Raw genomic sequence first — 13,875 nt, forward strand, 5'->3', positions numbered from 1 at the left:
TCATACTATGATCTCATGGTATGTTGTATTTCTTGGGGTTCTGTTGTGATCTCTCCCCTTTCATTAGTGATCCTACTGATTTGGGTGTTTTCCCTCTTTTTTTGGTGAGTTTTGCCAGCGGTTTGTCTATCTTGTTTATTTTTTTCAAAAAACCAACTTCTGGTCTCATTGATTTTTGTATTGATTTCTTAGTTTCTATGTTGTTTATTTCTGCTCTGGTTTTTATTATTTCTTGCCGTCTGGTCGTGGTTGGATTTCTCTGTTGCTGTTGTTCCAATTCTTTGAGGTGATCTTTTAAACTGTTGGTTTTGTTATTTTCCTGTTTCTTGACATAGGCCTGTATTGCTATGAGTTTCCCCCTAATTACTGCTTTTGCTGTGTCCCACAAATTTTGACATGTTGTCTCTTCATTGTCATTTGTCTCAAGGAATCTTTTTATTTCTTCCTTGAGTTGTTCTTTGATCCAGCTGTTGTTAAGCAGCATGTTGTTTAATCTCCAGGTATTAGTTTTTCTCCAGTGCTTCTTCTTGACGTCAATTTTGACCTCTGTTGCATAGTGATCTGAAAGTGTACTTCTAATGATCCTTACCTTTGTGGTCTTATATAGGTTGACTTTGTATCCCAAGACATGGTCTGTTCTGGAAGAGGTTCCATGTGGGCTTGAGAAGAATGTGTATTCTGCTTTCTGGGGATGGAGGGCTCTATATAAGTCTATTAGCCCCAAATCTAATTTTTCATTTAGAGCTCTTATTTCTTTGCTATTTTTCTGTTTGGTGGATCTGTCCAGTGGTGATAATGGAGTATTGAGGTCCCCTACTACTATCACATTTCCCTTCATGTGTTTCTCCAGGTTTACGAGCAGTTGCCTCACATATTTTGCTGACTCTACATTAGGTGCATAGATATTGACCAGGGTTAGTGTTTCTTGATCTAATGTTCCCCTGATCAGTAAGCAGTGACCCTCTTTGTCTCTGATCACCTTCTTGAGGTTGAATGCAATTTGGTCTGATATAAGAATGGCTGTCCCTGCTCTTTTTTGTTTTCCATTGGCCTGAATAATTACTTTCCATACTTTTATTCTAAGCCTGTGCCTATCCTGTAGTTGTAGGTGTGTTTCTTGCAGACAGCAGAAGTCTGGTTTATTTTTCCTAATCCAGTTCTCTACTATGTGTCTTTTAATTGGAGAGTTTAGTCCGTTAACATTTAGGGAGATTATTGAGAGAGAGGACTGTTGTGCAGTTGTGTTGTGTAGGGTGGTTTTTGTTACAATCGGGGGTTTGGATTGTGTAATTCATCTCTGAGCAGGTCATTTAGGATTGGTATTGTTTGCACAAATAGTTCAAGCTCGTTCTTGATTGAGAATGTTTTTAGTCTATCTTCCCATATGAATGATAGTTTTGCTGGGTATTGAACCCTAGGTTGAAATTTTCTTTCATTCAGTCGTTTAAATATGTCATTCCACTGTCGTCTCGCTTGAATTATTTCGAATGGGAGATCTGGTTTGATTCTTATGTCTCTACCTTTGTACTTGAGATTTTTTTTCTCTCTTATTGCTTTAAGGAGTTCCTCTTTCTCTTTATTTTTTTTTTTGCCATTTGGATTACTATATGTCTTGGTGTTGGTTTATTGGGGTCTATTTTATTAGGGACTCTTTTCATTTCCTGGATTAGCATTGAAGTTTCTTTCTGGAGGGTGGGGAAGTTCTCTGCTATTATCTCTCTGACTACTTGTTCTTCCCCTTTCCCTATTTCCTCCCCTTCTGGTATACCCACAATTCTTAGATTGTTTCTTTTGTCCTTGTTCATTAGATACTGGACTTTTCCTTCCAGTGCTTTGCCTTTTATTTCTTTGTTGGTTTCTTGATCATTTTTTGTTTGCAGTTTTCCTTCGAGTTCTTCTTTTTTTTTTTTTTTTTTTTTTTGGTTTTTGGGCCACACCCGGTGACGCTCAGGGGTTACTCCTGGCTATGCGCTCAGAAGTCGCTCCTGGCTTGGGGGACCATATGGGACGCCGGGGGATCGAACCGCGGTCCGTCTCCTAGGCTAGCGCAGGTAAGGCAGGCACCTTACCTCGAGCGCCACCGCCCGGCCCCTCCTTCGAGTTCTTCAATGTGTTTCTCCAACTCTGTGTTTCTGCTTGTAAGGCTTGTTACTTTGTCTTTTAATTCCTTCATTTCTTTTTGTATGGACTCTCTCATGTTCTTTAACATTTCTTCTTTAATTTGGCTGATTCATTCATCCATAGATTTCTTATACTCGGTAGCTAAGGTTTCTTTCATTTCTTTTATTAATTCTTGCATTTCCTTCCTCATTGCTTTTAGGTCACCTTCCCATGGATCTGTGAGTTTTGGTGTACTTGGAAACTTGATAGGGTCTGTCTCTGTATTTTCAGATGTTAGGGTTCTCTTTGATTTACCCATATTTCTTTGCGTTTATTGGTATGCTTTAGAGTACACCCACGTGGAAGGGTCCCAGGGGAATGCACTCTTCCTGGTCACTGGCGCGGGGGGGGGTCATGGATACGGGGATCCCTATGCCCCAGGTGGAGCGGCCTCTGGGCGCTGCACTCATTTTAGGGAGAAGCACGCAGACTGGGGGGCACAGAGGTCTCCAAATGCCCACCTTTTTTTTTTCTTCCAATTTTATGGGCTCTTGATTATTTAAGAAATTTTGGTGTTAGGCCTGAGCTGGCTATACCTATAAATTGTGTTAAGCTATATTCACGCGAATGTCATAGTGTTCGCGCGGTTCGCGCACGCGGCTTGTTTGGACGGGGACTCCCTAGCTGGAGAGGGCTGAAGAAAGTCGCCGGGGGCGGAGCAAAGCTGGGGTCTCCCTAGCTGGGGAGGGCTGAAGGAAGTCGCCGGGGGTGGAGCAAAGCTGCTCGCGCAGTGGCGTGTTTGGAAGGCATTTCCCTACCTGAAGATGGCTAAAGGAAGTCGCCGGGGGCGGAGCAAAGCTGCTCGCGTGGGGGGCTTGTTTGGACAGGGTCTCCCTAGCTGGAGAGGGCTGAAGGAAGTCACAGGGGGCGGAGCAAAGCTGCTCGCATGGGCGGCGTGTTTGGACGGGGTCTCCCTAGCTGGGGAGGGCTCAACTCTGATCATTTTTTATTTCCACTCAATGCTCATGAGACTGCTTTGCCCCTGATACCATCCACTTTTTCTCTCAATTTGTAGGAAGACATAGAAATATGATGCAGAACAAGATAATTCATGTTCTATGGTTCTGTTAAAAAATAAAAAGCAAAAGTAATAAAAAAAATACCCAACCAAAAAAACAAAAAAGAAAGAAAACGGGCAGGAGTCCCTGTCTAGAAGCTATAACTATAAATTTAAAAGACAAAAAAGCAAGAAAAAAAAGAGGGGGTGGGGTGGCAAGTTGTTTTTTTTGTTTGTTTGTTTGTTTGTTTTGCATAGGCACATAAGTATAAGAGAAATTAGAAAGGAAATTTCCTTGGCCTAAGAGATACAGGGTGTTTCCACTGTTGAAGCATACAGTCACGCAACCAGTTACAGGCTCCGGACATGTTCATTGTCGAACCCCAAGGTCTTTCTTAAGTGCCAGGATATGTTCTGCTTAGTTGTGGTTGTCAAAGTCAGTCCTCAGTAATTGGAGATCTTGGTTTTTACACAGATCTTAGGACAAAGTCTAGGATAGAGTTATTATGGTTCCAGAAATTCTGTTCAGTCACAATCACATTGTTGTAGTCAGTCTTCTGTAGTTAGTGATTTTGGTTTTTGCACAGATCAGAGGATGGAGTGTCTTCTGATTTCATCTCACCATTAGGTGGTGAGGTAGGGCAACCTGCCCTTAGATGAAGTTGTTGCTGTTTCCTCATCAACAGGATATCGTATAGCTTTTTTTTTGTTTGAATATTTTTTTGGGTCACACCTCGGGGAACTCAGGGGTTACCTCTGGCTATGCACTCAGAAATTTCTCCTGGCATACTTGGGGGACCATATGGGATGCCAGAAATCGAACTGGGGTCCTTCCAGTGTTGGCTGGGTGCAAGGTAAACTCCATACTGCTGTTTTGAACTGTAATTTATAGTACCGTTGCTGATATGGTTTTATACATAACACTCTCATCTTTCAGCACTTCCTTTTCACAATTGAATATGTCCCTCCACCACAGACATTGCCTCCTCCTTGTCCTTTCTCTCAGCTCCCTCAAGTGGCATGTATCCTACTAAATACCACTTCTCATGTTCTATGTTTCCACTGTGTTTGAGTATTATTTATCTCACCATTATGTTTCTTTATATCTCACATATGAGAGACATCATGCTGTGTTTCCCTCTGACTAATTTCACTCAGCATGGTACTCTCCAGGTCCCTCCAAGTAGTAGCAAATTTCAAGATTTTATCTTTTCTTAGTAATATTCTATTTTATATATGTTTCTTTATCTAGTTATATATTCTTAAGCACTTCTGTAGTTTTCAGATTTTGGCTATTTGGATAATGCTGCAATGAACATAGGGATACAAATGTCTTTAATCCATTTTGTTGTGGGTTCTTTGGGATGTATTTTAAGATGTGGAGTTAAATTGAGGCTCAATTCCTAGATATTTTAGTCTATATTGTTTTCCATAAGGCCAAACCAGTAGCCATTTTAGCCATCAGTGAATGAGAGTCCATTTCTTGTTGCATCTCTGCCAGCATTGGTTGTTCTTGTTCTTTTTGTCGTGTTCCATTCTCTGTAGTGTTAGATGATATCTCATTATTGCTTTGATTGCATCTCTCCTAAAGATTAGTGATGCAGAACATTTTTATGTGCCACTTGGCCTTTTTCTTTGAGGAAGTTTCTGTTCATCTCTTCTCGCCCATTTTTGATGGGGTGGTAATTTTTTGTAAAGTTCTATCAGTACCTCATATGTATTTGATATTAATGCTTTATTAATGTTGGTGGCCAGAGAAATAGCACAGCTGTAGGGCATGTGTCTTGCATGTGGCCTACTAGGAAAGAGCTTGGTTTGATGACCAGCATCCCATATGGTCCCCCAGCCTGCCGGGGTTTTTTTCTGAGCACAGAGCTGAGTAACCCCTAAGCATAGCTGGGATGTGGCCCAAAACCAATCAATTAATCAATCAATAAATAAATATTTTAAAAATATTAATGTTAGGTAAATAATTTCTCCCAATCCATGGGCTTTCTTTCTATCCTGCTCATCATTTCCGTTGAGGTGTAGAAACTTCTTAATTTAGTATAGTCCTATTTGTTTATTTTCGCTTCCACTTGCTTGGACATGGTATTTAATCCTTGTTATGTGCTTGTTTTTAATTCAATATTATAGATAGTTCTGTCTACAATTTCCTTTATGCACTTTATGCATTCAGGTCTGATAGCAAGATCTTTAATTTATTTTGATTTAGTTTTTGTTTATGGCATTAGAAAGAGGTCTGAGTCCACTTTTGTTTGCGTATAGCTGAGGGTCTGTCTTTATTCCCGTACTATGCTGTTTTAATTACTACATCTTCATTGTACAGTTTGAAGTTGGGGAAAGCTATGCCCTCCTGTCTTTTTTTCCACAAGAATTACTTTAGTTATCTGGGTGGTGGTAGTAGTGTTCTTGTTCCATATAAATTTCAAGAGTAATCTACTTTTTTGAAAACTGTCTACGAGTATCCTTATAAAAATTGCATTGAATATTAATAATGCTTTGGGGGGACGAAGATGACCATTTTGATCATATTAATTCTCTCAACCCATGAGAAGAAAAAGTGTTTTCATTTCCTCATGTCTTCTTTTATTTCTTTAAGTTGTGTTTTGTAGTTTTCTTTGTATTGTCCTTTATCTCTTTAGTTAAGCTAATAATGAGCTACTTAATTTTCTGAGGCACAATTGTGAATGGAATTGTTTTTTTAATGTCTGTTTCTTCTCTTTAATTATTTGTAAGCAGGAAATCTAGGGACTTTTGTGTAAAGTTTGTAGTTTGCCACTTTACTACACAAATCTATTGATTCTAGGAGCTTTATTGTAGTCCTTAGTAGTATATAAATGGAGTATCAAGTCATTTGAAAATAGTGAGAATTTGGCTTCCTTTTCTATCTTAATGCACTTGATATTTTTTTATTTTTATTGCCTAATTGTTATGGCAAGTATTTCTAAAATGTTATTGATTAGCAGAGTGATCAATCTTGTCTTATTCCTGATCTAGGAAGAAAATGTTTTAGTTTTCCCCATTTCCCCTTAATTTCTGTGGACTGTGGTAAATGGCTTTGACCATGTTGAGAAAAGTTTCTTCAATTCCCATTTTGCTGAGAGCTTATATCATCAATGGATACTTGATCTTATCAAATGCTTTCTCTGCATCTATTGATATGATAATGTTTTAATTTTTAAAATTTTCCTCATTGATATGGCATATTATGTTGATTGACTTATGCATGTTAGATATCATTTTATCACCAAAATGATTTGCTCTTGATAATGATAAATTATTTTTTTGATAAGCTATACAATTCTATTTTGTTGAGGATCTTTGCATTTGTGTTCATCAGGGATATTGGCCAGTAATTCTCTCTTTATTTTCCCTCTCTTCTCATTCACTTTGTGGTTTCTCTGTATACTTTTGTTATCAGGATAATCTTTGCTTCAGAGAAACTGCAGTATTTCTGAGTCTTCAACTTCCTGGAAAAGCCTGAAAGGGATTGACATTAGATCTTCTTTAAAGATTTTAAATAACTCACTATTGAATCTAACTGGGCTATTTTTTTAGGTATATTTGGGTGATTCATAACTTCTTTTTTACATTTCTTTAGTTGGAACGGGGTGTTTGGGGCTATACTTGGCTGTTTTTAGGGCTTATTCCTGGCTCTATGTCCATGGATCACTCCTAGCAGGCTTAAAGTATTACATGGAATTCTAGGGATCAAAACCAGGTCTGCTGCTTGCAAGGCAACTATCCTATCCACTGTAGGTATCCTACCCACTGGTCTAGATATCCCATCTCTTCTTGGTTCACCTTGAGAGGTTTGAGGTCTCATAGATTCTATTCATTTCTTCTAGGCTCTCTGGTTTTGTGGCAAAAAGATTCTCTAAGTAATCCCCTATGATACTTTGGATTTCTGTGGTATCTGCTATAATGTCCCCTCTTTTATTTTGGATTATATTTATTAAGGCTCTCTCTTTGTGAGTAGTGCTAATGGTTTCTTAATTTTTTCTTCAAAAAATGGCTCTTGATTTCATTGATTTTATGTATTGTCTTTTTTATTCCAGTTCATTATTTGCATGAAAGTTTTCTTCCTTTATGATAAATGCTTGCATAGCTATGAAATTCCCTCTTAATACAGCTTTGTCTATGTCTCACAAGTTTTCATAGGTAGTGTCCTTATTCTCAATTACTAAACTTTAGTCTAGTTGACCTGTAGTTGATCTTAGTCTAGTTTACTTTAATCTACTTGATCTATTGAGGACAGAATGATGTTAAAGTCTCCAACTATTATGTTCAAGTTTATTCTAGGCTATATTAAGTATCTTTGCTAGTGCCTCATTATCCATATTTGTTTAGGAGTGTGAAATTTTTTTATGACATACGGTATGTACGACCTTTTTCATCTAGAAGTCTAGGGTATCTGATACTAGTATGGCCACTCTGGTCTTTTTTTTTTCTCAAAAAATGATGTGCTTAAATAATTATTTTCCAACCTTTGACTTTGAGTCTGTATTTGCTCTGACTATTCAAATGTGTTTTTTTTATAGGCTGTAGAATGTTGGGCTGAATTTTCTAATATATTCTGACATTCTGTCTCTAAATTGGTGCATTTAGCCCATCGACATTGAGAGAGAATACTGTCATGAAGTTTTGTGACTTTTTCTAACTTTTATACCCTTTATATTTTTAATATGTAAATCTTTATTTAAGCACTATGATTACAAGCATGTTTGTATTTGGGTTTCAGTCATAAACAGAATATCTCCCCTTCACCAGTGCAACATTCCCACTACCAATAACCTCACCTCTCCCACCCCTGCTTGTATTCATGACAGGCATTCTACATCTCTCATTCTTTAACATTGTCATGCTAACTGTTAGTGTAGTTATTTCCCTAACAGTGTTCACCACTCTTTGTGGTGAGCTTCAAATTGTGAGCCAGTTCTTCCAGCCCTTAACTCTATTGTCCCTGGGCCTTATTACAGTAATGTCTTTAATTTTCTTAAAACCCATAGATGAGTGAGACTATTTTGTGTCTATCTCTCTCCCTCTGACTTAGTTCACTCAGCATAATAGATTCTATGTACATTTATGTATAGAAAAATTTCATCTTCCCTGACAGCTGCATAATATTCCATTGTGTATATGTACCACAGTTTCTTTAGCTATTCATCTGTTGAAGGAATCTTGGTTGTTTCCAGAGTCTGGCTATTGTAAATAGCACTGCAGTAAATGTAGGTGTGAGAAAGAAGATTTTGTGTTCCTAGGGTATATCCCTAGGAGTGGAATAGCCAGATCATATGGGAGTTCAATTTTCAGTTTTTTGAGGGATCTCCTCAAAGGAAATAGTGCCTAAGATACAAAAGCTACCTAATACTATTCACCCAATACCCATCAGATAAGGGACTAATAACAAAAAATATACAAGGTGCTGACAGAACTTAATAAGGAAAAAATATAACCTCATCAAAAATGAGGAGAAAAAATTAACAGACATTTCCTCAAAGAAGAAATACAAATGGCCAAAAGACACATGAAAAAATGCTTCAAATCACTAATCATCAGGGAGATGCAAATCAAAACTACAATGAGGTACCATCTCACACCACAGAGACTGGCACATATCACAAAGAACAAGAACAGTCAGTGCTGGATGAATGTGGAGAGAAAGAAACTCTTTTTCACTGCTATTAGAAATACCATCTAGTCCAGCCTGAGTTATTGTTTAACATTATGAGAGTATGGTTGAGTAAAATATTCTTGGTGAGGCATTCATTTCATTGAGTTTTTTACTCTATCTCAACAATGTCTTTGGACATATAGGTAGATATTCTGTAAATCTTAAGAATGTTCCTTTGTATATAGTCTCCTTCCTTGATCTTGATGTATTTGGCATTACATCTCTATGGTTCCATAATTCTGATGAGGATATGTCTTGGAGTATTTTTATTTGAATTTCTTCTAGTTGGTATCCTTCAGGTCTCTAGGATCTGGATGGCGTTTTTGACTGTTTCTTCTTCATTAGAGTGATGAAAGTCATCCCATTGTGACTTGTAATCTGGAAGTGGTTTTTGTGTGTGTGGGTTTTTTTTTTTGTGATAAGATTACCAGGGTTAGGATGTTCTTATATGCTCATTGTGAATTATGAAGAGGTAATAAATGGGCATCTATATTGGTTCCTGACCTGGGAGCCAAATGATGATCTTGAGAAACAAACATTTTCCTAATACTATGATGCATCAGTTTATGGACCAGGTCTTGGCATAGCCAAGCAGAAGTGGCTATCAGTCCTCCCCTTCCACTTCCTTAGAATGGCAATTCTAAGGAACATAAAGGCCCCCCAATGGTACAATGCCTCAGTTTCTTGGGACCAGGGATAAACAGAGCCACAAATATGTTTTTGAGAATAAATATGCATTGTGCAATATTTAGGACATACTTACACTGAAAAAGAAAACACCCCTTATTGCTTATTTGGCATTCAGACTCCATGTCTTGAGATTTGCTGGCAATATTGCCTACACAGCTTTCTTCTCTGATTCTGCCTTCTCTATCATGTTTACTTTCACTACGCTTCTGACCCAACTTTACTGTTCTCTTTCTTTTCCTTTCTTCATCTTCACTGGATTTTTTGAACATGAAGTGAATTAATAGATGTAAAGTGTTTAGAGCTGACCTGGCTGTGGAAGGAGATACTAGAATTCTGCTATCAAGATATACCCAGCTTCTTGCTCCACTTTGTCAAACTAACTTATATCTATACTCTAGCAAACCTGGAATCTCAGACATAGTTCTTTACATCTACTTTTGAGAAGCCTTCTTCAACCACACCTATGATGAGATTGGGATAATTTTATCTATGCCCCCAAGCATACTATGCTAACATCCAAAGAAGAAGAGAGGCAGGATTACATTTGTCTTGTTCACTTCTCTACCCTGAGAGGCTGGGAAAGTACATGGAGTGGAAAAGGGGCATTCAACACCTTCTGATTGTGTCTAGGTGTCCTCTGACCCCTATAATAATCAGAAGTAGATTCTTAGACACTTTTCTCTGTCATGGTCACTGTCAAGAGAGGTTTAGTGAGAGTGTATGTGGGGAGAGGTGCCAGAGATCAAATCCAGGATTTCAGATATGTAAGGTAAGTGCTTTAGTGTAGTTATATCCCTGGTCCAGAAGAGGTGATGGTGCTCTAGAGTTAGAATGTTCATGTTTTTTGGGTGCTCATTCTCAGTTCTAAAGAAGGTCACGAATAATTTTCCATTCAATTCTATGTTACCTCCTAAAAACCATGCATGGAATCAAACAAGTTTCTTCTCCACTCTGAGTCTAGTGTCCTCATCTTAGATGAAGGGTCTTATAAGTCAGATGTAGAGAGATAGACACAGAATAGTCTCTCTCATCTATGGTATTTAAGAAAAATAAAACATTACTATAATAATACTCAGATACAATAGAGATGAAGGCTGGGAGGAATTGCTCATGATATGAAGAGTGGTGAGTGCAGTTAGAGAAATACACCAATAACTAAAATTGACAATGTTAATGAGTGAGAGAAGTAGAATGCCTGCCTGTATTCCAGGCAGGGGATGGGGGGAGAGGGATACAAGGGTTATTGGTGGTGGGAATGTTTCACTGGTGAAGGGTGGTATTCTTTTTATGACAGAAACCCAACTACAATCATGTTTGTAATCATGGTGCTTATATAAATATATATTTTTAAATAGAAGAAGGGTCAACAAAACCTTCTGTATGGGATTTCAGGAGGTATTTACTATAGTAATGCTTTTGGTGTTACCCAGGATATGGTACAATCTCTGAAATAGGGTTCTCTCCTTGCCTCTTGTAGACTCACCAGGGCTTCCCTCCTTTAGAGAAAATAAAAACTTTGGCAAGCCTGTGGCCAAAATCTGTTCAGTTTGCATGAAACAATGTAGTTTGGTTACAGATGAGAACCAGGAAACCCCACACTTTAAAGATGAGAGGGAAAAACTGCAGAAGTAAGAGAAGCCATGTCCATAGACTTGAGAGAAAGAGAGAAAAAAAGAGGCTGGAAGCAGTGGATCAATCATCAAGGTGAAAACTTAAAAGACGATTGATTTTCTCCTTGATGTCCACATTTCAAGGGCCTTGGTGAATTCCTCCTGAGAAATCAAATTTGAGGCTTGTCTGTTACACAAAAAGTCATTTCCTCTGAGCTGTTTCCACTGCCTTTCCATGTTCTGGGCAGGGAGCACATACCAATGTCCTCAGAGAAGTATCTTGACCTTGGGGCCATCCCTCATCTTTCTCCCTATCCCAAATGGTGGTCAGACTGCTGAGCTTGGAGTAATTGCATCACAGTTCCTGCCAGCTGCCTAGTCCTGTGGTCTTGGGAGAACACCTTCACCTGGGTAACTGATGACTGGCAAGCAACCTCCAGAGGCTCCAGAGTGAGAAAAAGAAAATCAGAGGTGCGTGCTTGAAGAGATGCATTGAGTCATTACTTAGGATTCAAGGTCAGAAACAGGAGAACCAGTGTTTCCAGTGTAAACTTCAGGGATCCAGGAAGGTAATATGATAAGGTGAGAGAGGGGAAGGAATGGAACAAAATAAAAAGATCCATGAATGCTAGGAGCGGAGGAAGGCTGGTCAGAAAGTCTGAATGCCCAAGGCCTACATTTATCTGTCCCTGGTTTTAGTGGGCAGATGTTATCTAAAAATAGAAGATTAAGTCTAACCGCTCTGCCTCTCCTTAGCAAAAATGGCATAGGGATCACATGGGATAATGGATGGGAAAGCCCTGTCATATTGTACTTGATAGATGGGTTTCTACAGAAGAAAAAAATGAATTATGCAGAGGAAAAAAGAATCACATTGAAATTTCTCTCCACTGCCACAGGATCTGGTCAGTTCAGGACTCCTATGGGGAAAAAAAAAAACACAAAAATGAAAACAAAGGATGGTACCAAGACCAAACAGTCGTATGAACATTGAGCAGAAATAAAAAAAAAATGATCAGACTTAAACACCAAATCTGAAGCCAATGACAACAGAATCTATACCCAATCTACCACAAGCTAGACACAGAGGGGAACCACTTATATTAGCAGCCTGGGGGCACAGGAGGGGGATATGGAACGCATGCTAGAAACAAAGGTGGAGGGAGGACAACACTGGTGGTGGGAATTCCCCTGATTCAATGTCAATATTTACCTAATATATTACTGTGAAAGATTTGTAATTCACTTGATCACAATGAAAATTATTGAAAAAAAAATTGACCAGAACTGATCTGTCCAAGGTCATGTTAAAGCCTTTTTCATAGAAGCCCTTTCAGCAGTATTTATTTGGTTCTTAGTTTACAGAGATACATAGAGTACCCTCAGAGCATGTCTATTTTTGTAAATAAATTTTTATTGGAACAAAACCATACTTGTTTGTTTCCAAGATATTTGTGGCAGCTTTCATAATAATGCAATAGCCAAATTGAGGCATCACAACAAAGACCATATAGGCTCAAAAATGAGAATATTTTCTATATGACCCATTGCAGACAATGCAAACCTGTATCTAGATAGGATACACACATATTTATGCATAAGACCAAACAAGAGTAAATAGAAATGGTAATAGACAGGTAACTGTCTATTTTTTGAAGCTTTGAAAACAGACACCTAAATTTTGATATTCAACTCAGAGGTCTAAATTAAAAGAAGAATTTCAGGCAAGAGGAAAGAGAATTCACTGAAGAGAAGGTATACTCGTGGTTACCAATCACAAGTTCACATACAGTGCAATTAAATAAAAATTTCCTGTGGGACCCTGGGAAATTTCTAATTCCACTGTGGCACCAACTTGCGCCAGTTTTGATATGATATCCTGACAATGAGGAATGGCAACTTGATCTAAGAGTGGATTGCCCTATCTCATCACTTAATGGTAAAATGAAATCAGAAGACACATCATCCTTCGCTCTGTGCAAAAACCATGACTGCTAACTATAGAAGACTGACTTTGACAACCATGACTGGGCAGAACTTATCATGGGACCAATAAGAATGATCCTAGCCTAGGCTTAAGCCTAGGGGTTGTACAAAAACCAAGATCTCTAATTCCAGAGGTCTAACCTTGACAACTGCAACTGAGCAGAACTCCAAGAACCATAATGAAAGACTCTATTCTAGGCTTTGTCCAAGGATCTGAGCAAAAATCCAGACCACTAATTACAGAAGACTTATTACAACAACGGTGATGGAACAGAATGTCTAGAACCATAAAGAAGACTATCCTAGCCTTCGTCCTATGACCTGTGCAAATACCAAGATCTCTAGCTACTGAGGCCTGATTTTATTATCTACAACTGAGCAGAAAATTTTCTGGCACCATAAAAAGACCTTGGGGTGTGAAAATGAGCATGTATGGAGCCTGTAGTTGTTCCCATAGCAGCATAACTCAAGGGTAGAGAAACCCTGCATCTCTTAGGCCAAGGGAATTCCCTTTCTAATTTCCCTAGTACTTACTGTGCTTATGCCAAAAAAGCACAAAACCTTGCCACACCAGCCCTCCTTTCCTTCCTTCATTCTTTACATTTTTCTTCTGTTTATTTATTTTTTTCTTATTCTTTTTTCTTTATTCTTCCTTTTCTTTTTTATTATTTTTATTTTATTTCATTCTCCTGGTTATTATATGATGGAAGTTGTTTTGGTAGCTGGGTGCTTTTCTTTTGTAGTTGCTGCTTTTT

Source organism: Suncus etruscus, chromosome 6 (assembly GCF_024139225.1).
Source record: "Suncus etruscus isolate mSunEtr1 chromosome 6, mSunEtr1.pri.cur, whole genome shotgun sequence".
NCBI classification, from domain to species: Eukaryota; Metazoa; Chordata; class Mammalia; order Eulipotyphla; family Soricidae; genus Suncus; species Suncus etruscus.